Raw genomic sequence first — 24844 nt, 5'->3', positions numbered from 1 at the left:
CTTGATTTCTTTCTGCATGCTGCCTTTTGCATGCAAATTACTTTTTCTGCCTTCTTTTTCTCCTCCAAGACATCTGCTTGCATTTGAATTCATTCATATAAAAATAAAGGGGAACATGAAGACCATTCAGAAAGATTGTTCTTGTTCTGGGATCCTTCAGAGAAGGCCTGAGTTCTGGGGTCCTGGAGCCCCCTGGGGAGTTTGTCACCAAAGGGAGATGGTTGGGCTGAAAGGGAGGTAGTGCTGAGGGTCTGAAGCAAAGGTGACTCTGTTTAAAACTAAATAAGAAAACAGAGAAGAAGGGAGGGAGGGAAGAACAAAAGGAGAGAAGTCCAGCAAAGAAAGAACACAAGGTACTCTGATTGGACCACGTGATTTTAATGCCCAAGAATTTTATTAAATTAGAATTGTCTCGCATAATTTACTCTGTTGTCTTTGATCGCTGTCCCCCCACCCCCTTTGTTTCTGTTTCCCTGGCTCACTTAGGCAGGAGAATACAGCTTTGAGGGAGGCAGGCAAGATCTAAGAGCCAACTCTCCAACTGTCTCACTGGGCACCCTGCTTACTTTCAGGTCTCTTAAAGGTTAAGTTCTATAATTGACACAGAAAATTTTTGTCAGAACCTAGAATTACGCTTGTAGCTAGTTTTCAAAGTGTGTGATAGCCTTTACGTTCCCCAGAGAGCCAAACTAGAACTTTATGCTGACTACAGCCCAGAAATTCAGAACACAGTGCTCACAGGGGGCCCTTCCTTGTGTGGAGCTGAACAAGGTCATACCTAACACACTGCAAAGACCTTGGGGAGAGGCCTTCTTGTGTTTGCCTCAGCATCTCTTGCTTTTCAGGTTGAAGCACTCACAGGCATCCTGGGGTACAATTTGGGTCCCTAAGTGAGTCACTTAACACTGGTGCAAGTGTGCAGGGGTTCAGGGGGCTGGGTCAGTCAGTTCAGTGAGAAGAATTTCATGCAGCTCAAGGCCACTTCACATACTTTGAAAGCACTCCCCTCTAACAATGGTTAAGTGTCTTTGTGGTAGCTGCCTGTGTTTGCAAAGGAGATATCTACTATACATACAAAACCCAACCAAACCCAAAAAAAAAAAAAAGAAAGAGAGAAAGAGAGAGAGAGAGAGAGAGAGAGAGAGAGAGAGAGAGAGAGAGAAAGGAAGAAAGAAAGAAAGAAAAAACCCCAAACACCTCCAAGTTGAAAGGAAAGCCACCAGCCAAAGAGAGCAGCCCTTTGTTTGCCCCAAGGGGACTCCCTCACATTTCCTGGAAAGAGAAAGAAAACCCTGACAGAACTGAAATGAAGGAAACCTTGATAACAGCCACTGGGAAGAACTCCACTGCTTCCTTCCACAGAATAATTTGGTCTTAAAACATCACATCCTTCCTGTCTATTTTAAAGGCTTCCCTGCGGGCTTGTCTACTCTCTGAACTGCCACCTTCAAGACAAAGCACCCCCTTTGAGAGAATGCAGCTAATTACATTCATGTCTTATTCAGGTGATCCCTTTTATCACCATGACAGCGGACTTTGAAATCAGCTTGAGATTTTACAATGAGGCTCTGGGAATTTTCCTAGATAGGAACCTGAGACCAAGGCAGTGAAGCTAATCTTATCCCAAGGCCAAGTGCTGCCCCTTCCCTCTCTTGATATTAGAAGCATTGAGAAGACAAAGAAAAACAGAATAACTTCACTGGGGCTTTCTGAATGTTGCTGGAAGTAGCAGAGAACTGTCCTGTGCACTGGCCAGCAGCACAGACAGATATGCTTGTGCTTTTCCAATAACTTCCTAAGGTTTGCTTGGTTCAATAACAACAATTTGTCATAAAAATCTTCATTTCTTGTTCGCTCGGAGGTGAGTGTAGTTCTTTATGACTCAATTGCAAATATTCTCTTTTATACAGAGCACACAATAAATAATTCTATATCTCTATCTATCATCTCTCTCTCTGTCTCTCTGTCTCTCTGTCTCTCTCTCTGTCTCTCTCTCTCTCTCTCTCTTCTCTCTCTGTGTGTGTGTGTGTGTGTGTGTGGTATGTGTGTGTGTTACAGAAGGAATACAAGTTAGAGACACTGCAGCAGAGTTCAATAGGTTTCATAAATGGTGGGTTGTAGGTTCAAAGTTTTCAAAACCTACTTTTAGTTAAGAATTCTCAAACACTTTGACCCTCCTTCTTGTCCATTGTCCAAAGGTAGAGAGAAAAAATGGTAAATAAGACAAGGGGATATGGATCTGTTTAGAAGTAGTTCTTTGGAACAATTACAATTACAATCTTTTCGTCAGGATACCAGATACCTGTCAGCAGCGGTGTCATGATCCAGCAGAAACTGCCAGGCCTTTAAGGAATCAGTGCAAGTCGGCAGGAGCAACTCAACCAATTGGAATGCCAGGAGTTCTCTGCCCAAGCCTCTCTTAACAAAGTGAAGACCAGTGATGCCCAGAGACCATCGAAGAGTTGCACAGCTAGCTATGCCAACACTTTGTCACTGTCCATTGTGTCCTATTTATACTCTCTCCAAGCATCACATGTTCTCCCACAGGACTTGCTTCAGGAAAACACCATATGAGCTTGCATCACACGGCACAACCAGTAACTTCTTTTCAGTGGATCAGGTCTAGGCCCAGATAGCAGAACAGGGAGACGGCAGGTAGGGGACAGGCAGTAAACTCGGTTATATCAATAACAGGAAATTCAGCCAAGCTGGGGAGTCCTTGGTACTACATGCACACACAGACACACACACATACACACACACACACACACACACACACACACACACACACACACACATCAGGTGATAGGTTGTTGTGGGTCCGTGTCATTGCAATGCTAGGTCTCCATCACTTTCTTGGGACCAGATAAGGAAGATGTACTCTTTACTAGATCTGCTATACCCATTTAGTTCTTAGGCCTGATTTTTTTTTTTTTTGAAAAGACTGTAATATACCAGCATGCCCTCAAAGTTCTCTCACTTATCTACAATAAACTGGTGAGGTAGCTCACTTTCCACCCTCGGCAATCAGTCTGTGGTAACTGATAAATGGTGCAGAGTCTAGGCATGCTCAGGGGGATACAGTCACCCTTCTTCCTCAAAATAGAATCATAGGTTGCTTCTCAAATGGAGTCTCCTAGAGCCATCTGTGGCCTGGAAAACCAAACGTATAGATAAGTAGGACATACTTTGACCTCAACATGAAACATCCTATTGAGTAATATTTTCACATATCATGAAAATTTCACATTGCTTCTGAATGAAGGGATATGGTAAAAATTTCAAATTTGTGATGTGTGAAATGCAAGCAAGTGCTCTGTTTTAAACATCATGCCCTTGTTGGAAATAGGGAAATGTAGTTTTTATTTCTCTCCTCCCATCTTCTTATAGTGTGTACTTCCTATAGTGTAACCATCCTCTAGGACCCAGAGAGGTGTCTTAGTGGTTATGATTATATACTATTCTCATAGAGGACTCAAGTTTGGGTCCAAGAATCTACATAGTGGCTCATAACTGCCTATAATTTACATAATATCCAAAACTTATGACCCTACAAAGTGACTAATCCGGCATTGGTGACTTCACCTGCTTGTCCCCTAATCACCTCCCGCCCCCAACCACCACTCTCTCTGCTTACTACTAAAGGGCTGTTCTATAATATAATTCCAATTGTTGGCTGGGGGCAGGGGATGTACATAGGCAAATCAAAAGATGCTTACATGGCATGGTTGTTTAAAACCTGCAGAGAAATAGCATTTAATAATTCCATCAGCCAAAATTTAGGCATCACTGCTGGTGCCAAGCTAAATTTTGACTGCCCATTCTCAATAAGCAAACTAAAAGTAGTTCCCCAAATTAGTAGTAGAAAGCAGGGAATAGCGATTTATTCTATTTTGCCATGTGAGAGAAAAGAGGTCCAATGACCCCTTCCCCAACTCCATTCTCAGGATCCTGGGGTGAGATTTAAATTTAAGTAGAGGGCAGAGGATATAACATCTAAACATCTGGTCCAGGTATGATTTCACTTACCCCCGACCCATCATTACCTCAGCCTCATCCAGTAAGATGCTCACAGAAGTTTTTACAGCTGTGTGCAAATCTCTTTCTTGGCTGGTGCTAGTTCTGTTTCCCAGCCTAAGATTCCAGTAGTTGATAGACTGAGACAAGACTGTCTTTTTAGAATATTTTCATTTCTGCTACCTAATGACATCACTGTTGTTGTTTTTGTTGTTGACTTAATTAAATGGCCTAAGTAGTTTAGGATGAAAAGGATTTGAAGAAACATAATTGAATAGAAACAAGGTAACCTAAATGCCTTTAGCTTCTCCAGCCACTATGGTATGAGTCCAGGTGCCCTCCATCATTCTAGAGATTGTCTAGGAACATTTTTTTATACTCACTGAGACACTTATTACTTCCAATGAAGACAGGAAAGTTGAGAGATGTTTTCTCATTTGCAATTCACTCTCGAATTTTATTAATTTTAATGATGTCAATAGCACTTGACTGATATGGTTTAAAGAATGTATGATTTTCACTTAGTATTTATTTCTTCTTCTTGGAGAAGTTATACCTTGATTTCCTCTGGCCATTTCCATGTAAACACAACAGTGGTGCATTTTGCTTAAAGTTTAAAGTTAGGAAAACTTACATAAAACACCAGGAGTTTCTTTAGCAGGGGAAAGTCTGTTGGAATTTAAGGCATGATTTCTTGAAATCAGAGAGGAGTGTTGGCTGAGAACACCTTGTAATCTGAACATCAGAATGTGTGTTGGTTGTCACGCTTAGAACTGATTAAATGCGATTCTAAAATCAGTGATAGGGGAAATTTATGCCTGCACCTTAACATTGTAGGCTGGCTTTCCCGTCTTAACTATCAGAGAGCAGGCCAGTGCTGTCTCACAAAATAAACATTACAGTTGCCAAGGAAACAGAAATCACCTTGGAGATGATTAACGCCACTAAGACTAACCATGAAGGCTGCAATCAATCATGAGCAAACAAAGAGCCGCAAACATTTTTATAAGGCATAAAAGACAAGTTTTTTTTTTTTTCGGGAGACCATTTAGAATCATAACAATGGTTCTTTGTGAATGTGGGACTTGGCTAGTAAATGGTTACATTTCTAACCACTCACTGATCAGTGTTTTGCTAGATCCGTTGTTTGGGTTCCTTTTAGGTATGGTAGAAAAGGTCCTGATAAAGCAAACCTTGGCAGTCTGTAAGCACCGCTGGTCATGATCTGTTATTTTCCCGCTATGGTGAGTCTTTGTAATTGAGACTCTTTTGACTCTGAATTATCATATTTGAAATTTTAAATGTCTGTGGAGTTTAGAAAAATGGTGTTGTCTAAAAGAACTTTGCTATAATGCTAACACTATAATGCTAAAACTGTATTATAACACTATAATGCTAACAAGAAACTTTGTTACTGGGCAAAAAAACAGAATTCAACTTAAAAGATTTCATTGCTGAATTTAGGAAGGATAACTTTTTTTTGTAGCTGTTGTTACATGGCATGCGTTATGAAGTTTAGACTGTTCTGTCCTCGAAGGACAAAAAAATCATTATCAACGAAGAGGCTGTCCCAATAATACACTTATGTCAAATTTTAATTTTAGAGGAGATAAAAACAGAAGTATATATGCTTTTTCATGTAAAGAAAGCTGCATATGAAAATGCTATTCATGTTGAATAATGTTCAATGTTGTTTCAATGTTTTTGCTTTTTAATACTTGTTCATGCCCAGTAGCTTAGCAGATCAAATGACCGCATTCAGGACATAGGGAAGAAGAGGGCATGTTCAGCAGGGGATGCAACCATTTATATGCAAAATGTGAAAATCGATACTAGACAAATGACACAGTTCCTCCAACAATGAAATCAAAGAGGACACAGAAGGAAAAGGAAGACCCGAAGAGATGCAGAGGAGACAGTAACCAGCTGTCAAACGAGACCCTTACTTGGACTTTGATACAGGGAAGTCAACAGAAATAAGAGGAATTGTTACCGGGAGCCAAGCACACTCAGTCTCAGGAATTCTTCTCAGGAATGTTCTGCTCATTGTATGGCCCCTATCTCCAGGAAAATTAAGCCAGTTACAGCCTCCAGCCTTGGGACACCTAGCCAGTTGTCTGTTCTTATCAGTGTATACCTGCGATTTATGGTTTAGGGCTATAAGAAGGGTGGTGGCAGTGATGGATTGTCCTGGGTAACCTTCCTACCTGCTTGTCTTTATAAGCCGCTGTTTTTTGAAATAAACTTTGAGAGCTTGATCAGAACACAGACTTACTTTCCTTCTTTGTGCCTCCTGTTCCCTATTCTTTCGCCCCCTCCCAGGTCCACTCTGAACCCCCGCTGGCCGGGGCAAATTATGAGACAACTGCAAACACACTGAGTAATACTTGATAATAGTAAAGAGTCGATACTAAGTTTGTGGTGAGAAAAGTACCCAAATAAATAAGTAATAGAAGGAGCCTATGAGATGGCTCGTTGAGTAAAAGTATTGCTGACAAGCCTAAGGACCCAAGTTCAATACCTGAGACCAGAGTTAGGTATAAGGAAAGAACTCAAAGTGGTCATCTGATCCCCTCATATATCGTAGCCTGAGTTCTCCGAATAAATAGATGTAATTAAAAGATATTTTTTATGAATAAAAAATAATGAAAGGAGACTTCTCAAAGGATAAATGCTGAGTTTATCTACCAATGAAGACAATGTGTACAGTCACGGTGAAGGAAATTCCTTGGCTTTGTAAAATCAACAGAAGAGACCTTGTCAATTATAAAGGATGACATTGGAAGTAATATTCAATATTTACAATTAAAAAGTTAATTTTTTTTTTCTAAAAGTGAGCTGGACATGAGAGAAATATGTGCTGGTGAAACCCTGGCATTTAGGAGAAATAGATCCTCCAGACTCTTGTGGCTCTAAGTCTCCATTTGCATGAGCAGGCCTGTGTGTGCAAGAGCCCCTTTGATTTTATCTTTTACATGGGGAACAGTACCTGGGGTTTTATTCTGAACTCTCTACACTTAGATATATTGGCCTAGAGGATCCTGGTGCCCTTGGTTCATATGCAAATAACCTAACAGAATCCTGACAGCATATTAGTCACTCTCCAAGAATAAGCCAGAGGTGTCAGGGCTGGACAGGGAGGAGGCTACATTCATTTTCCTCACGATACTATGGCTATTATGGTCCTCTGCTGCCTTGAGGAAACAGAGGGGTTTCCAGAAGCCATTCCACTGACTGCTGGAGGTCAGTGGCTTGGAAAATTATTTTGTGCTCCCCCAACCCCCATTTAAGTTCTCGATTTTATTTTCTAATACATTATATGCCTGTAGACAGAAAACATAAACTTATATCTTTTTAGTCTTTAGTACATTTAGTAAGAATATATAATGTTCCTGGGACTAATAACTTGGAAACTCTTATTGTTTTTGTTGTCGTGTTGGCTTTGAGTGGCACTGCTATGCAAAATATTACAGGAGCACACGAATTTTAGAAAATTTGGATTTTATTGAGCATACACAGCAAAGGGCTTAATTTACTTATTTCCAGCTTGTCTAATGCTAATAACATGTCCACATTGCTATAAGGTTCTAAAGCAAAAACCTTGGCTTCATTATATACGGTCTACATAATACCAGAAGACCAAATTTAAATAAGCCAGCTTTTTATCTGAGACACTTGTGAGTAAAGGCAACATCTCATATGAAGCTTAGAAAGTTCTTTCATAAGAGTGGGGAGGGTGTTTTTGCAGGCAAAAGGCCAAAGAAATCAGAACAGATAATAAAGGCGGATTGGTCATTTTGACATAGGGTTAAAATGGAGAGATTGCCTGAATTGTACTATCCCTGGCCCCTAGAGGACTTAGCTCTCTCTGTTCTCTTATTTCTCAGAAAGCCAAACAACTCAGCTCCAGTTTGCTGGTATGGAACCTGTCATGACTTGTATATGCTTGGCCTAGGGAGTTATACTACTTGAAGGTGTGGCCCTGTTGGAGGAGGTGTGTTACCGTGGGTATGGGCTTTAAGACCCTCAAAGTAGCTGCCTGAAAGCCAGTCTTCTCCTGTTTGCCTTCATATAAAGAGGTAGAACTCTCAGCTCCTCCTGCACCATGCCTGCCTAGATTCTGCCCTGCTCCCACCTTGATGATAATGGACTGAACCTCTGAACCTGTAAGCCAGCTCCAGTGAAATGTTGTCCTTCTAAGAGTTGCCTTGGTTATGGTGTCCATTCAGAGCAGTAAAACCCTAACTAAGATAGAAGTTGGTACCAGGGACTGGAGTATTGCTGTGATAGGCCTGACCATGCTTTTGTTTGGAATAATGTGGATTTGGGGACTTTGGATTTGGAAAGCTATTGAATGTTTTAAGTGGGGCTTAATGTGATATCCTAGTAGGAATATGGAAGACATTGTTGTTGTGAGTGGTTTGAACTGTGTAGACCTGGCCCAAGAGCATGCAGTGGAAAAGAACTTCAGTATGTGGCCCAGAGACTGTTTTTGTAGTATTTTGGTGAAGAATGTGGCTGCTTTTTGCCCTTGCCCAAAGAGTCTGCCTGAAGCTAAGGTGAAGAAACTCAGATTAATTGCATTGACAAAGGAAGTCTCAGAAATGCCCATCATAGACTTTGTTCTCTGGTTCAGTTCCAGGAAGAATGTTTTGAATAAGCATAGCAAGCTTAGAAAGGGAAAATATAAAATACATGATTTTAGTATTAAAGGGGCACCAGGAAGTGAAATGGAGTTGAATCCTGTGTTCAAGGATATTAAATTGAATTAAGGGAGTGGTAACTTTGGGGTAAGATCCCACCTAGCTAAATTTAGGTGCAGGCCTGGTGCTATACACCTTTGATCCCAAGAGACAAAGTAGATCTCTGAGTCCAAGGCCAGCCTGGGACAGAGCAAGTTCTAGGTAAAGAAATGTTTAAATTCAGGCCTGGTGGTACATACCTTTAATCACAGAAGATAGAGCCATGCAGCTCTCTGAGAGCAAGTTCCAGGATAACCAAACTTAGTCAGTGAGGGAGCTAGAAAACCGAAAGCTGGTAAAAGAATAAGGGGCGGGTGTGTGTGTTCCAACTTCAGCAAGCAGCAGCACGTGGCAGTTTTGGCCAAGTGGCTCTGGATTTTAGAGTCCAGAATAGAAGGGACTACTGGGACAATTGGCGCTGGTTAGCTGGAGCTAAGAAATTAGTGGTGATAAAAAAGAGACCAGCATCACTGAGGTGAAATCTTCTGGAAAGTGTTTTCTGAGAGCACAAAGAAGCTGTGTTCCAGAGATAGCCAAGATTGCACCTTGTGCTGTAGCTATACTTGGTAATGTGTGGGAGTCACCCAAATGGTACTGGGTTTGAGGACATGAAGGGGTCACGAAGAGCAGCTGTGGTTTGGCACTGTGAGAGGCCATGGAAGACCACTGGTGAAGGTGCAGCCTCAGTTGCAGTTTGCAGGCCAGGACTGAAGGGGTCATGCAAAGGAGCTGAGACTTGGCACCATGAAAAGAGCCTACGAGAGACAATTGGTGAAACCTAGGTACAGCAGAAGACCCCAGCGTATTGCAGATGCCAGTACCCTGAGAAGATCATCAAGAACAGCAGCCGTGGAGTGGATCAACCTGAGCTTAGATTGCTATAGAGGGCAGAACTGGAGATATGGCCCAAGCCATTTGGAGTAACCTAGAAGATCACGTGTGGATCCCAGACACTGAAACAAGAAGCTGTAACATTGAAGTTGCCTTGGAGACCCCAAGATGTTTGAGATGCCAGAGAAGTGGTCTGTACCCTGTTGGCCCTGCTTCCCCTCAGGGCCCTACTTTCTTCAAACTAGAAAGTAGGTTTCCCATGGACAGCAGCCAAAGAACTGTTTTTAGGAACTGTTGGAAATGGGAGCCCAAGATTCAGACCACTTCTGTTCTCTGCAAACCAGTTCACTTTCCTTGGATTCCACTATCTCTTCTGGGCCCTTGGCTCTTGGCCTCAGTTGCCTTCTAGCTCTCCTGAGCACAGGAGCACAGGCTTACGGTTTCCATTATTGGCATAAACTGAGTTAAGCTTACCTGTTCTTGTATACCAATGGAGTTATTCATTGGTTGATTCAAACACTAATAGTTACAGGCAGAGCAGGTGTAATTAGCTTGTGTCTTGTTACTAGGTAATGTTAACTTAAATGTATAAAACAAAATGTACAGGAGGCTGTTGGTTCAGCCTGAGCTCTGTACCAGGGCTCAATAAACCCAAGCAAAGCACGGTCACCTGGGCTAAGGTTCTGTCTTAGGATTTTACAGTTGTGAACAGACACTATGAGAAGGCAACTTTTATAAGATGATATTTAATTGGGGCTGGCTTACAGGTTCAGAGGTTCAGTCCATTATCATCAAGGAATTTTGGGGGTTACTTAAATATTCTATCATATCATCTGAAATAGTGATATTTTGACTTCTTCTTTTCCAATGTGTATCCTTTGACCTCTTCTTGTTGTCTAATTGCTGTGGCTAGGACTTCAAATACTATATTGATTAGGTAGGGAGAAAGTGGACATTCTAGTCTAGTCCCTGATTTTAGTGGGATTGCTTCAAGTTTCTCTTCATTTAGTTTAATGTTGGCTACTGGTTTGCTGTATATGGCTTTTACTATGTTTAGGTATGGGCCTTGAATTCCTCGTTCCAAGACATTTTTTTAAAAGATTTATTTATTTGAAGTATATGAGTACACTGTAGCTTAGACACACCAGAAGAGGACATCATATCCCATTACAGATGATTGTGAGCCACCATGTGGTTGCAGGGATTTGAACTTAGGACCTCTGGAAGAACAGTCAGCGCTCTTAGCCACTCAGAAATCTCTCAGCACTTTCCAAGACTTTTATCATGAAGGGGTGTTGAATTTTGTCAAATGCTTTCTCAGCATCTAATGAGATGCTCATGTGGGTTTTCTTTGAGCTTGTTAATATAGTGGATTACATTGATGGATTTCTATATATTGAACTATCCCTGCATCCCTAGGATGAAGCCTGCTTGATTATGGTGAATGATTGTTTTGATGTATTCTTAGATTCAGTTTTCGAGAATTTTATTGAGTATTTTTGCATCAAAATTCATGAGGGAAATTGGTCTGTAGTTCTCTTTCTTTGTTGGGTCTTTGTGTGGTTTAGGTAAAAGTGTAATTGTGGCTTCAAAGAATGAATTGGGTAGTGTTCCAATTTTGTGGAATAGTTTGAAAGGGTATTGGTATTAAGTCTTCTTTGAAGGTCTGATAGAATTCTGCACTAAACCCATCTGGTCCTGGGCCTTTATTGGTTGGGAGACTTTTCACAACTACTTCTATTCCTTTAGTGGTTTTGATACTGTTTAGATGGTTTATCTGATCCTGATTTAACTTTGGTACCTGGTATCTGTCTAGAAAATTTTGCATTTCATCCAGAATTTCCAGTGTTGTGGAGTATGGCTTTTGCAGTAGGATCTGATGATTTTATTTAATTTGCTCAGTTTCTGCTGTTATGTCTCCCTTTTCATTTCTAATTTTGTTAATTTGGATATTGTCTTTGTGCCCTCTGGTTAGTCTGGCTGAGGGTTTAATCTATCTTATTGATTTTCTCAAAGAACCAGCTCCTGGTTTTGTTGATTTTTTTTTTTTTGTATAGTTCCTTTTGCTTCTACTTGGTTTATTTCAGTCCTGAGTTTGGTATTTTCTGCTGTGTACTCCTCTTGGGTGTATTTGCTTCCTTTTGTTCTAGAGCTTTCAGGTGTGCTGTCAAGCTGCTGATATATGCTCTCTCAGGTTTTTTGTTTGTTTGTTTGTTTGTTTTTTTGAGGTATGAGTTTTCCTCTTAGCACTGCTTTCATTGTGTCTCATAAGTTTGGGTATGTTGTGCCTTCATTTTCATTAAATTCTAAAAAGTCTTTAATGTCTTTTTGTCTTCCTTGACCAAGTTATCTACGAGTAGAGTGTTGTTCAGTTTCCATGTGTATGTGGGCTTTTTGTTGGTTTTATTGTTATTGAAGACCAGCCTCAGTTCATGGTGATCTGATAGGATGCATGGGATTATTTTGATCTTGAATCTGTTGAGGCCTGTTTTGTGACCTATTATATGGTCAGTTTTGGAGAAGGTATCATGAGGTGCTGAGAAGAAGGTATATTCTTTTCTTTTAGGATGAAATGTTCTATAGTTTTCTGTTAAATCCATTTGGTTCATAACTTCTGTTAGTTTCTCGGTGTCTCTGTTTAGTTTCTGTTTCCATGATTTGCTTATTGCCCAAAGTGGGGTGTTGAAGTCTCCCACTATTACTGTGTGTGGTACAATGTATGCTATCAGCTTTACTAAAGTTTCTTTAATGAGTGTGGGTGTCCATTTTCTATTTTAATTCATTTTTAATTTGTTAAACTTATTTTTAATGTATTAAAATAAAATTAAATTTTAGTGAATTTTATAAAAAGCTACATATTATGTTTCTGTAACTAGTAAGATGATATAAATTATATATACATATTATATACATTGTGTAATATATATGTATATTTAACGTGTGCATTTTATTTATTTTTAATTATTTACTTATTTATATCCCAAATGTTGCTACCCTTGGTCCCTCCTTGTGCAGTTCCTCCCCTCCCTTTTGCCTCTGAGAGGGCAGCCCCATATCCGCCTTGGTATCCCCCACCATGGTGCATCAAGTCTCTGCAGGATAAGCACATCCTCTCTTACTAAGACCAGACCATGTATGCTCTTTGGTTGGTGGCTCGGTATCTGGGAGCATGCAGGTGTACAGGTAGTTGTCACCGTTGGTCTTCCTGTGCAGTTACTATCTCCTTGCTGGTCTTCAATCCTTACCCTAACTCTTCCAATGGGGTCCCCAACCTCCGTCCAATGTTTGTCTGTGGGTATCTGGAACTTTGTCAGGAAGCTGTTGTTTAGAGCTTCCCAACCGAGGACGGCTATGCTAGGCAAGCACAGCATAGCATCATTGATAGTATGAGGGATTGATGCCTGCCCCTGGGCTTGGTCTCAAAATGGGCCAGTCACTGTCCAGCCATTACTTCTGTCTCTGCTCCATCTTGGCTCTTGTATTTCTTTTAGACAGGAACAGTTTTTGGCCAAAGGTTTTGTAAGTGGGTTAGTGTCTGCATACTGCTACTGGAGGTCCTGTTTGGCTACTAGAGGTGGTCTTTTCAGGTTCCATATCCCAACTGTTGGGCATTCCTGTTAAGGTCACCTGCATTGACTCCTGAGAGCCTACCGTATCCCAGACCTCTGGGACTTCTTAGAGAATCCCCCATCCCTGACCCCTGGCAGCTGCTTACATATTTCTATTCATTCTCCTAGTCCTCTGGGCCTCTCTCTTGTCTCTCCCTATGCCTGATCCTGTCCCCCATTCCCCTGTCTCTCCCCTCACCTACCCAGGTCCCAGGTTCCTCCCTCCCTTTGCCTCCATGACTATTTTGTTCTCCCGTCTAAGTGGAATTGGGATTGAAGCATCCTTACTTGGGCTTTCTTGTTTAACTTCTCTGAGTCTGTGAGGTCTATAATAGGTATTCTGAAATGTTGGCCAATATTCACTTATCAGTGAGTATATACCATGCATATCCTTTGGGGTCTTGGTTACTTCACTCAGGATATTTTCTAGTTCTGTCCATTTGCCTGAAAAATTCATGATGTCCTTTTTTTTTTTTTTAAAATAACTGCATAGTATTCCATTGTGTAAATGCACCACATTTTCTGTATCCATTCTTCAGTTGAGGGACATCTGGGTTGTTTCCAGTTTCTGGCTATTAGGAATAGACTGCTATGAACATAGTGGAGCATGTGTCCTTGTTATATGTTGGAGCGTCTTTTGAGTATATGCCCAGGAGTAGTATAGCTGGGTCTTCAGGTAGAACTATTTCCAATTTTCTGAGAAACTATCAGATTATTTCCAGAGAGGATGTACTAGTTTGCAATCCCACCAGCGATAGAGGAATGTTCCTCTTTCTTTACATCCTTGTCAGCATGTGCTGTTGCTTGAGGTTTTGATCTTAGCCTTTCTGATCGGTATAAGCTGGAATCTCAGTGTCAATTTGATTTGCATTTCCTTGGTGACTAAGGATGTTGAACATTTCTTTAAGTGCTTCTCAGCCATCTGAGATTCTTCTGTTTGGAACTCTCAGTTTAGTTCTGTACCCCATTTTTTGATTCAGTTATTTGGTTTTTTGGAGTCGAACTTCTTGAGTTCTTTATATATTTTGGATATTAGTCCTCTGTCGGATGAAGTATTAGTGAAGATCTTTTCCCAATCTGTAGGCTATCATTTTGTCCTATTGACAGTGTCCTTTGCCTTACAGAAGCATTGCAGTTTCACAAGGTCCCATTTATTAATTTTTGACCTTAGTGTCTGAACCATTGGTGTTCTGTTCAGGAAATTGTCTGATGTACCAATGCATCCAAGCCTGTTTCCCACTTTCTCTTCTATTAGATTGTCTGTCTGGTTTTACATCGAGATCTTTGATTTGGACTCAAGTTTTGTGTGGGGTGATAAATATGGATCTGTTTGCATTCTTCTCCAGACAGACATCCAGTTAGACCAGCACCAATTGTTGAAGATGCTCTCCCTGTTCCATTGTATGGCTTCTTTGTGAAAAATCAAGTATCTGTAGGTGTGTGGGTGTATCTCTGGGTCTTTGATTCGATTCCATTGATCCACCATGGTCCATCTATAACAATCCCAGGCAGTTTTTACTATTATTGCTCTGTAGTACAGCTTTAGGTCTCCAGAAGTTCTCTTACTGTTTAGGATTTTCTTTTTCTTTTCTCCTTCCTTCCTTCCTTCCTTCCTTCCTTCCTTCCTTTCTTTCTTTTTTTCTTTCTTTCTTTTTTGGCTATTTCAGGATCCGTGAAGAATTGTGTTGGAACTTTAATGGGGATTGCATTGAGTCTGTAGATTACTTTTGGTAAGATGGCCATTTCACTATGTTAATCCTACGGATCCGTGAGCAAGGGAGATCTTTCCATCTTCTGATTTCTTTCTTGGTTCCTTTCTCCAGGAACTTGAAGTTCTTATCATATAGGTCTTTCACTTGCTTGATTAGACTTACAGCAAGGTATTTTATGCTATTTGTGGCTATTGTAAAGAATACCATTTACCTAACTTCTTTTTCAGACTGTTTATCACTTGCATATATAATATAGTATGTATTATATTGTATGTAAATCACTTACGTATATAATATACACATTTATTAGGAATACATATTATATATGTATATACACATATACATTGTGTAATATGTCTATGTACATATATAATTTTTGGTAAGCCAGAATATTGTAATATAGCCAAGAATAGGGATGCTTTTGTCTCCACTTCTCCTGGGTGCTGGGAAGTGTTCATTACCATATCCAGGTGTACCTTTAACGGTATCTATAAAAACTAAAGAAAAGGGGTTGGGGATTTAGCTCAGTGGTAGAGCGCTTGCCTAGCAAGTGCAAAGCCCTGGGTTTGGTCCCCAGCTCTGAAAAAAAAAAAAGAAAGAAAAAGAAAAAAGAAAAAACTAAAGAAAATCTTGAAAGTAACGCTAAAGTAATATAGCTTATGATATAAAAGGGAACTTGAGACAGAGTTGAAAGAGTCAGCACACTCAATGAAAAGATTGACCCCTGACAATAAATAGTCAGAGTTTAAACAGCAGAGCTGCCAAGAATGAGAAGATCCAGAATACACAGGGGGCCAAATTTACAGGGGATCTTCTAGAGTTCAATGTTAAAGTTTTTATTTCAATCAGACATCTAAGTGGGAAAGACAAGAGTCTTGATAAAGCAGAGAATAGGGTGAGATGTGGGAAAACCTTGTCTAGCTCATCGAAGGCTCTGGATTCTATTCCCAGTACCAAGAAAAGGGTGGACAGAGTTTGAAAGTCCTGGGCATAAGATATTTGTTAAAGCTAACATATTACAGTTACAACTGGTAACTTGAGAAGCAAAACCAAAGGACCGAGCTCTAGACCAGTCCAATGTTAAGTGGTAGTGGAGAAAAGGAAAAAACAAACAAACAAACAAACCCCAAAAAACAAAACAGAAAACGAATAACAGCTACAAAAATAACAAGAACAACAACAAGAGCAACAAGATGGTGTCTTGTAGGTTAGGGAGACCTCAGCAAAGCAAGAACTCTTCCTCTGGGCTAGTGTGTGTGTGTGTGTGTGTGTGTGTGTGTGTGTGTGTGTGTGTGTATGTGTATGTGTGTGTGTGTGTATGTGTGTGTGTGTGTGTGTGCGCGCGCGCGTGTGCACGTACTTTCCTTGGCCCAGCTTTGAGTCATTACTGGTCTACATACCATCTCATCTTCTGTTCTTGTCCAGTTCAGACTTGAAGTTCTGGTCACATATCTAGCCTGAGATGTGTGCTTCTAGACTACGTCTAGATCTTGGCTGCATTTTCTCTGTATGAGATTGTCTTTGAATCATTTCCTTAATTCCCTTAAGTCCTCAAGGGCTACCTCAAGTTGTTCCACCAGAGAGCATTCTTCCTTTTTAATATTCCTTCAGGGTGTCAAGGGTAATGCAGATCTCACGGTCAGTTTGAGTATAATAAACCAAAATCGCATGACTGCGCACAAGGAGCTCAGAGTCTTTTTATAAATTATTTGTTTAGACTAAGTTTAATAAAGTCAGATACTTTTTCCTACTCTATTGACGAGAGTAAGTGTTTGCCTTTGAAATTTCATTTTTCTTACTTTTATGGTATCTGAGGTTCGCTTCAATGTGTAAAAGTTTAATTAAGACCAAATTTTTATTTTAGGTAATTTGCATGAACAGGTAATACTAGAATTCCCGTGAGACTAGATAATGAGGAACTGTGTCCTACCAATCTCAGGGCCTTGGAAAGGGAAGATAACCTGAAGCTCTGTAAACACCAACCAATGAAAGGAAAACCTCTCTTCTTATCTCAGAGAGAGGAGGCCCGAAGATTAAAGTAAAACTATATGGGGCTATATAAGGTAATATAAAATTTCAACAACTCTTGTCCATTCTTTACATAATAAAATTCCTTTTCATTCCAGAAAGATTTTTTATATCTTGTTTTGAAAATGATATTTACAGCTTCTGACATTCGTTCCCTCTTTGGTTACAGACTGGAGTGAACAGGAAGGCCACTGGGTTGGGTTGGTCTCTCCTATAAATCCCTGTAACTGATTCTCACTCTAGTGAAAGACTGTTAGCCCAGCCCTAACAGAGATTTTATAACCGGCCACCCATGCTTTTTGTTTTATTTGTCAGATGGTCTGTGCTAAACTGACTCATAAGTGTGTGGTAATTAAATTTAGCTAGTGTTTCTCACCATAGACTAAGGTTCCATCACTATTCACTGAAACAGTATTATCAGCACTGTGTAAGACCCTGATACACTAGAACCAATTCAGAATTTTTTTTTGTGATTTCTCAGTATATAAATAATTCAGTGACACGGAGGGATTGACAATGACTCTCATTCCGACCATTGAGTCAACTTTTGGTAGGAGAGACCAAAGGTAGCACATATCAAGGATGGAAAAGATTCGCCTATTTTCTTTCAGGTGTCTTCTCTTGCCTTCCTTGTAATTTCATGTGTCACTATTTTATTGTAAAATGACCAATACAGAATTTTATCTCTCTCTCTACTTGCTAGTAAGCAAGCATTGACATTAAACTGGCTTCATAGAAGCAAATCTATAAATAAGAGAAGATTTCTGATGACTCATAGATGAAGCACTAACCATGACGTGTTTGAGACCAGGCAGTATTTTTAGAACTGGACCAGACCATTTTGACTGTTTTTTTAAGCATCTTGTATCATAATTTCTGAGTGTATATCTTTTCCAGTAGAAGTGTACAGTAAGAAAAAGAATGTGGCTTATATTAAATTTGCTTTGTAAGTTGCTAAACATCTTTCTGGGAAACATAAAACAACATGCAGTATTTATATGCCAAAGAGCATATAATTCATAAGAGAATGTGGTCATGTTTTTAAGATGATAATGGACATACTATACAAAAAGGGAAAACTATAGACTATATTGAATATGATCTTGGATTAACTATAACTTAAGCTGAACCTGATCTTAGATTTCAATGTCCTCCATATTTTTTGCTCATATATGTTTTATTCAACATTCTTGATTTTCTCTAACAAACTAAAAATAAAATGCAAGCATATTTTTAAAAGATTCCCTTGACTTGTCAAGAATTGAGAGAAAAGTTAATTTGGCTTTCCAGATTATTAACAGAGTAAATGATATCATAAGGAAACATATTTTAGAATTTGAAAAAGCTTTAGGGAAAATACTCCTAATCACCACAGAAAATATCTAAGTTCATAAAAAGAAGTGATTTTATTATTGTTATAAAATTTTCCAAACAGCATTCAGTTATTGATGGTTTGTTCCTGGACGATTTCAAATGAATGATCAAGTCTTTAGCCCTTAGGAGGACTGACTCAGTGAGCTGGCTAAGAAACACTGATAAAATGTGCTTTTAAACCAACTAAAAATATTTTTTCACACCTCAATAATTAAAAAATTATGATCTTGGTTTTATTCCAAAATAAAGTATAGTTGGAATGCCTTTTTGTCTCACATAGGTTTTCAGTAAGCAAGGAGAACATATGGTGTTCTCTCCTTCTCTCCCATCTCCAGACTGCACAGTCCTTACCCTGCCTCCTTTTACACGTGAGGTTTGTTTAATGTGGATAGAAATGTTTTTTAGTTCTGTAAAACTTTCACATTGAAAGAGTGTCATGGTCTTAGAGAGCTTATGGGCATAACCCTCATGGCAGTGTTAGGGAGCTAATATGTTAAGATACAGAAAATCAAAGGATAATACAAATACTAGAATTTTCAATTGCAAGTTATGTGCTTTCTCTAAGATCAGTCTCTACTGCACCCCTTATTATCTAAGATATGTTACTTTCCTCCCAATATTTTAGATGTTTTTCTCTGTCCTGAGTTCTGCAAAAATCAAATAAACCTTTACTATTAAGAATAAGAAGTCATGGATATAGGTCCTGATATTTCTATAAACTTATATATTCCCCTGAGTGTTGACTCAAGCATCTTATTGCTTCTGAATTTCAGATGCTTTCAGTAGCAAATTATTCTGTATATTGTACTAGAAATGCTATAGCTTTGACTACAGTTAAGTAAAATGGACAAGTGTTCTGCAAACAAGTTTGATGAATTAGTATTTTATACATGCATCATGAACCTAGGGATAAAATATGTACTGGTAATGAGAAAGCCCTAAAAGATTATACATTTCAAAACTATTAAACACAATTAAGGTAAGATTAAAAAAAAAAAAAAGAACCAGCCAATTCTGCAGTAAAACAATTCTGCAGTGGACCAATGAGAAGAGAAAAAAATATTCCAAGCTAAAGATGGTGCAGCAGTTTGCAGCTTTCTGTAAAGCACGTTAGAGGTATAAGAACAATAAGCTCCTGTCTATAGAGACTTCCTACAGTCATCTCTTTATTTTATCACCTTACACAGTGAGTAAATGCTTATAGACAAATGCAAATTAGCTTACCTGGTTTGAAGCATGAGGAGCATCTGCCCTCCTGCCATTTAAAGGTGGGTTGACCTAGTTCTGTCATTTTAAGGGCTGTTCTCGAACACAGCATTATGGACTGAATCATGCTTTGACCTCCAGTTCCTGGGCTGAGACCTCAGTTCCCTCCACCCACTCACCCCCTCCCACCAAAGAATACAGCTGTATTTAGAGAGAGTTCTGTTAGTTAATGACTTGGTTGCATTGGGACGAGGATCTTGGGAGGTGGGCCCTAATGCATCCCTGACTGTTGTTCTTAGAAAAAGAAAATTTGGATGTATACAGTGACACTAAGAATGTACAAGACCTGTGAGGACAACGTGAATTCTCACTAGAAGGCAGCCGTCTGAAAGCCAGGAAGAGATGCTTTAAGAAGAGAAACAGAGAAGCCAGTTCTCGCCGGAGCTTGGGGAAGGAAGTCTCTCTGTGGAGGTCTGAGGGAAGAGCTCGCACCAGGTAGACGCTGCGCCGTCATCATGGGCAAGGGGGACCCCAACAAGCCGCGGGGCAAGATGTCCTCGTATGCCTTCTTCGTGCAGACCTGCCGGGAGGAGCACAAGAATAAGCATCCCGACTCGTCGGTCAACTTCGCCGAGTTCTCGAAGAAATGTTCGGAGAGATGGAAGACCATGTCTGCCAAGGAAAAGTCGAAGTTTGAGGATTTGGCCAAGAGCGACAAAGCTCGTTATGACAGGGAGATGAAGAACTATGTTCCTCCCAAAGGTGATAAGAAAGGAAAGAAAAAAGATCCAAATGCTCCCAAGAGACCACCGTCTGCCTTCTTCCTGTTTTGCTCTGAACATCGCCCAAAGATCAAAAGTGAACACCCCGGCCTGTCTATTGGAGATACTGCAAAGAAACTGGGGGAGATGTGGTCTGAGCAATCTGCCAAAGATAAACAACCGTATGAGCAGAAAGCAGCTAAACTAAAGGAGGAGTATGAAAAGGATATTGCTGCGTACCGTGCCAAGGGCAAAAGTGAAGTAGGAAAGAAGGGTCCTGGTAGGCCAACAGGCTCAAAGAAGAAGAATGAACCAGAAGATGAGGAAGAGGAGGAGGAAGAAGATGATGAAGATGAAGAGGAGGAAGATGAGGATGAAGAATAAGTATCTCTCCTAAAGTGTGGAGTATATGTGCTCAGGCAATTATTTTGCTAAGAATGTGAAATTCAAGTGCAGCTCAACATTAGCTTCAGTATAAAAACTGTACAGATTTTTGTATAGCTGATGAGATTCTTTGTAGAGAAAATACTTTTTAAAAAGAGTTTGTAGCTTTTTCAGGGGCTACAACGTACAGTTAGATTTAAAGCTTTTGATGTTGAATGTTTCTAAATATTTAATGGTTTCTTTAATTTCTTATGATAGCAAAAAAAAAAAAAAACTTCATAGGAATTTGTATTACCAGTAAAAGAATTTTTTTTTAGGATGTTGCATTTTTGTTTTTTTTTTAAATTTGTAATAAAATAATGTATATTAAAAAAAAAAGAAGAGAAACAGAGTGATTGACATGTGGCCTCAGGCTTCTGCCCTCCAAAGCTGTGAGTATACAGGCCTCTTGGTCTCTGATAGAGGTCTATTTTGTTATAGCAGGTCTAGAAACTCATACAGTCTCTTAAGACCATAATAATTGCAGGCCCTCTCGGGAGGTAAAGTTTCTGTCCTGTGCTTCTTGTTGGGAGAGATAGTAGAGAGAGGGAAATCAATGACTTATTTTAGTTTGAATGCAAATAACAAAGAGCTTTAATCTAATGGAAGATTAGAGGCAAGGTTCTTTAATAATTCAATATCACACTTATGTGCTCAGAAACCTTGCTAAGAGGTATGAAATATGGTGTTAGAGTGAGGGGAAGGGAGCGATGGCAGAGTGGCTCACTGTAAGAGTCAGGGTAACCTTACATTTTATACCCAGTCCCTAGAGGATAAGAGACTTATTTCTTACAGCAATTGGATATTGTAGTCAGTTGACATGTAGCTCTGGGCTGGCAAAGTCACTAGCATTTAATGTATTGTAGCAAAGTATTAGTAGGCAGGTAGGTGTTTTTCTTTTTCAAATGTATTTTTTCTTAGCCATCCATGGCATGTTTCTGTGGTGTATATAAATGTTAAATTTGAATTGCTAAAGCAAGTAACTTAGGTTTGTGTTAAGTCAATTTGTATGAAAATTTTCTTTTCGGATAAAATTAGCTTTGTTTCTCCAAACACTTAAAATTTGATATATTTCATATATTTGAGCTTGAAAGCTTTTCAAACTCATGGTTGTACTGGATTATATGATTTGTTATCTCAAAAAAGCAAAACTACATGTCTTAGAGAAGCTCTGCTTCTTTCTAGAAATAATCATAGTTACATTAAAACTATAGTGCTAAATATATAAAAAGAGATTATCAGTATGAAAATAAATTTTGGTCAGATATTCTATTTGAGACCTTGTTCTATAGCAATTTCCTCCAAGATTAAATCATCCATCTTGGAAGGATACTCTTTAGGACATGGGATGCTAGAAAGGTTAGACAACAGAATTCACTAAGGGAAGATGAAATACTTCGTTCTGCAGGGAAGCTCATTAAACCCAGGGAAAAAATGACCTCAAAGGTTGCAGGAAGTCCCTGAAACTGACCAGACATATTGGGCTCCTCTCTGGCCAAGCATACATAAACTGTAAGGTCTACCCAGAGATTCTTGGACCAGCTGAGCTGCCTCAAAGTGAGAGGTCCTCCAAGCTATCTTCAAAAAGCAGAGACCAGCCAAACTGCATAGAAGAAACAAAGACCTGCCGAGCTGCCTGGAAGGGGCTGGTTTGAGAGTTTCTGAGCAGACCTTACATTCTTATTTGATGAAGGGCTACCTGCAATGGACAGCCTCCAACCTGTTGAGCTGCCTGCGGGTTGTTTTGTGAGCTGTCACCCATGCTGAGGCAGGCTGTGGTGATGCAGCTGTCTTTGAACAATTTCTGCTCCTGTGAGTAAGCCCTCACCCATACTCTCAAAAGGAATTGGAGTGAAACTCATTGGTTTACCAAACTGTATTTTTTTTTTTTTACTTCTCCCCAGAAGCAGTGTCATAGAACAGATCTCATTATAGGTGATTTTGAAAGCTGCTGAAGAAACCCCTCTGGTTGGGGATTTATTGTATCTATCTGGCTGCTGTAACAAACTACAATAAATTTGAAAGTCATGATCTTGTTCAACACTAGAAATCCAAACTCCACACCATTTTCATCAGGTTAAACACCAACCGAGTTTCTTCCTCTAGCAACTAAGGGCAGAATCCATTTTTATTTTGTTTTGTTTTGTTTTGTTTGATGAGTAAATAAATGTCTATTTATCTCATATAGGGAAGAGACACAGACCGAAATAAGGACACCACCAAAATCCAGTTTGGTGAACCGATGAGTTTCACTCGGGCTGCTTTGAAGAATACAGGGGAGGGCTACTTACAGGAGCAGAAATGATTCAAAGACACCTGCATCACCACAGCCCACCAGACCATGGGTGATGGCTCACAAAACCGGAAAAGCAGAGCATACTACACAATCCGCAGGCAGCTCCACAGGCTGTCCACTACAGGTAGCTCAGTTGGCCCGAGCCCCTGTCAGGCAGCTCAGCGGGTCTCTGTTCCTTCTAGGGAGTTTGCTAGTCTCTGCCTTTTCAAAACAACAGGGCTAATCTTTCATTTGGAGGTAGCTCAGCTGGTCTGAGAGTCTCTGCACAGACCTTACAGTTTATATTTGCTTGGGGAAGGGAGGAGCCTAATATGTCCGGTCAGTTTCAGAGACTTCCTGCAACCTTTGAGGTCCTTATTTCCTGAGCTTAATGGCCTCCAAAGCTTGCAGTTCTTAGCACATGGCCTCCCTTTCCACCCTCAAAGCGGGAGCCTTAATGGCTTTGCCCACATCACTACCTTCTTTGTGATTTTCTTACAGTTTCTCTCTTACAAGAACCTTTGTTATTTCCCTGAGTGATCCAAGATGATCTCCCCATTGCAAGATCTCTAATCTCATCAATACCGCCTGCCCATTTTGCCAAGTAAGTTAACATTGATCTGTTCTAGGGTTGGGGCACGGACTTGCCTGGGGCATGCTTATTCATCCGAGAGTGGATGATAGACAGGAAGGGAATGAAGGATGGAAATGCTTTCCAATAACACTTCTGTGTGGTGACAACATTTAGATATTAATTCTTACTATGTGTTTGTCACGACACCACTCTGGACTCTCTAGAAAGGTCATCTCACATAAATTACAGAATCCTGGGAACAGGACTAGCATCTGGCCCAGACTGATGAGTTCACATCAGCGTGTCTGACAGACCACTCCCCATTCCCAGTAAGAACATGACCTTGCCAAGGTTATGCTCTCGAAGCCTGGCTGCAACCTGTGGCTACTTAGCTCTACCACAGTGTCCATCTGTCCTTCCTGATTTGATGAGCAAAGTGCTACATACATAAACACAATTTGATCCTCGTCCAAGAGCGCCCGAAACCTTTAAATTAGAAAGAACCTGATAGTTTATGTTCTGACTCACCTTACATCAACTGACATTGTGAGAAGTATCACTGTCAAGGCTATCCATCCAGGGTACCAAAGCTACTGAGGGCATATCCTGTGTTTCTCATCTACTTTAGGCTAAGGCCATTCAGTTAACATTCTACACAGCATGTTATGGCTGAACTGCATCTCCAATACCTTGCAGCTCAGATAACTATATTTGCAGAGAGACTATTTAAAGAAAGAATTGAAGTTAAATGAGGCCTGTGGGGTAGAGCTCTCAGCCAACTTAGCTGGTGTCCTATAAAAAAGAGTCAACAGGGATACGTATATGCAGAGAAAAGGACATATAAGGACATGGTGGTAAGGTCACCATTCACAAGCCTTGGCTGACAGGTCCCAGGAGAAACCAATCCTGAAGAGTCAATGAAATTCAACATGAAAAATGATCTTGAGTTGAGAAAATATGAAAATAGCCCAATAACACAAGTGGACAGAACTTATTCTAACCTAACCTTGTTCTTGGCCTACTAACTTCTGAAATGTCAAGAAAATAAATTTCTATTGTTTCAACTAGACAGTTAAGCTACAGGCATTAGAAACTACCTAGGCTGGAAGCAGCTAAGCATGGTCCACATTCCTGGGGTTTCTCCTAGGGACAGATTACAGCTCTAAATAATTTTCAGCATTCATAAGAGCTTCACACACATAAACTTCACATTCAAAATATGAAGTGAGTAGTCTTCCAGGTTAGAATGATGCCAAATTAATATGGTAGGCAAGCTTTCTCACACTGATAGTG

The 24844-nt window shown here is 40.0% G+C and overlaps 1 pseudogene; it reads left to right on the top strand.

Annotated features, from left to right (window-relative positions):
• Hmgb2-ps6 (high mobility group box 2, pseudogene 6) lies at nucleotides 19942-21041 on the top strand (annotated as a pseudogene).

Source organism: Rattus norvegicus, chromosome 1 (genome assembly GCF_021556685.1).
Source record: "Rattus norvegicus strain SHRSP/BbbUtx chromosome 1, alternate assembly SHRSP_T2T, whole genome shotgun sequence".
NCBI lineage: Eukaryota > Metazoa > Chordata > Mammalia > Rodentia > Muridae > Rattus > Rattus norvegicus.
This window is presented reverse-complemented; position numbering and strand designations above follow the sequence as displayed.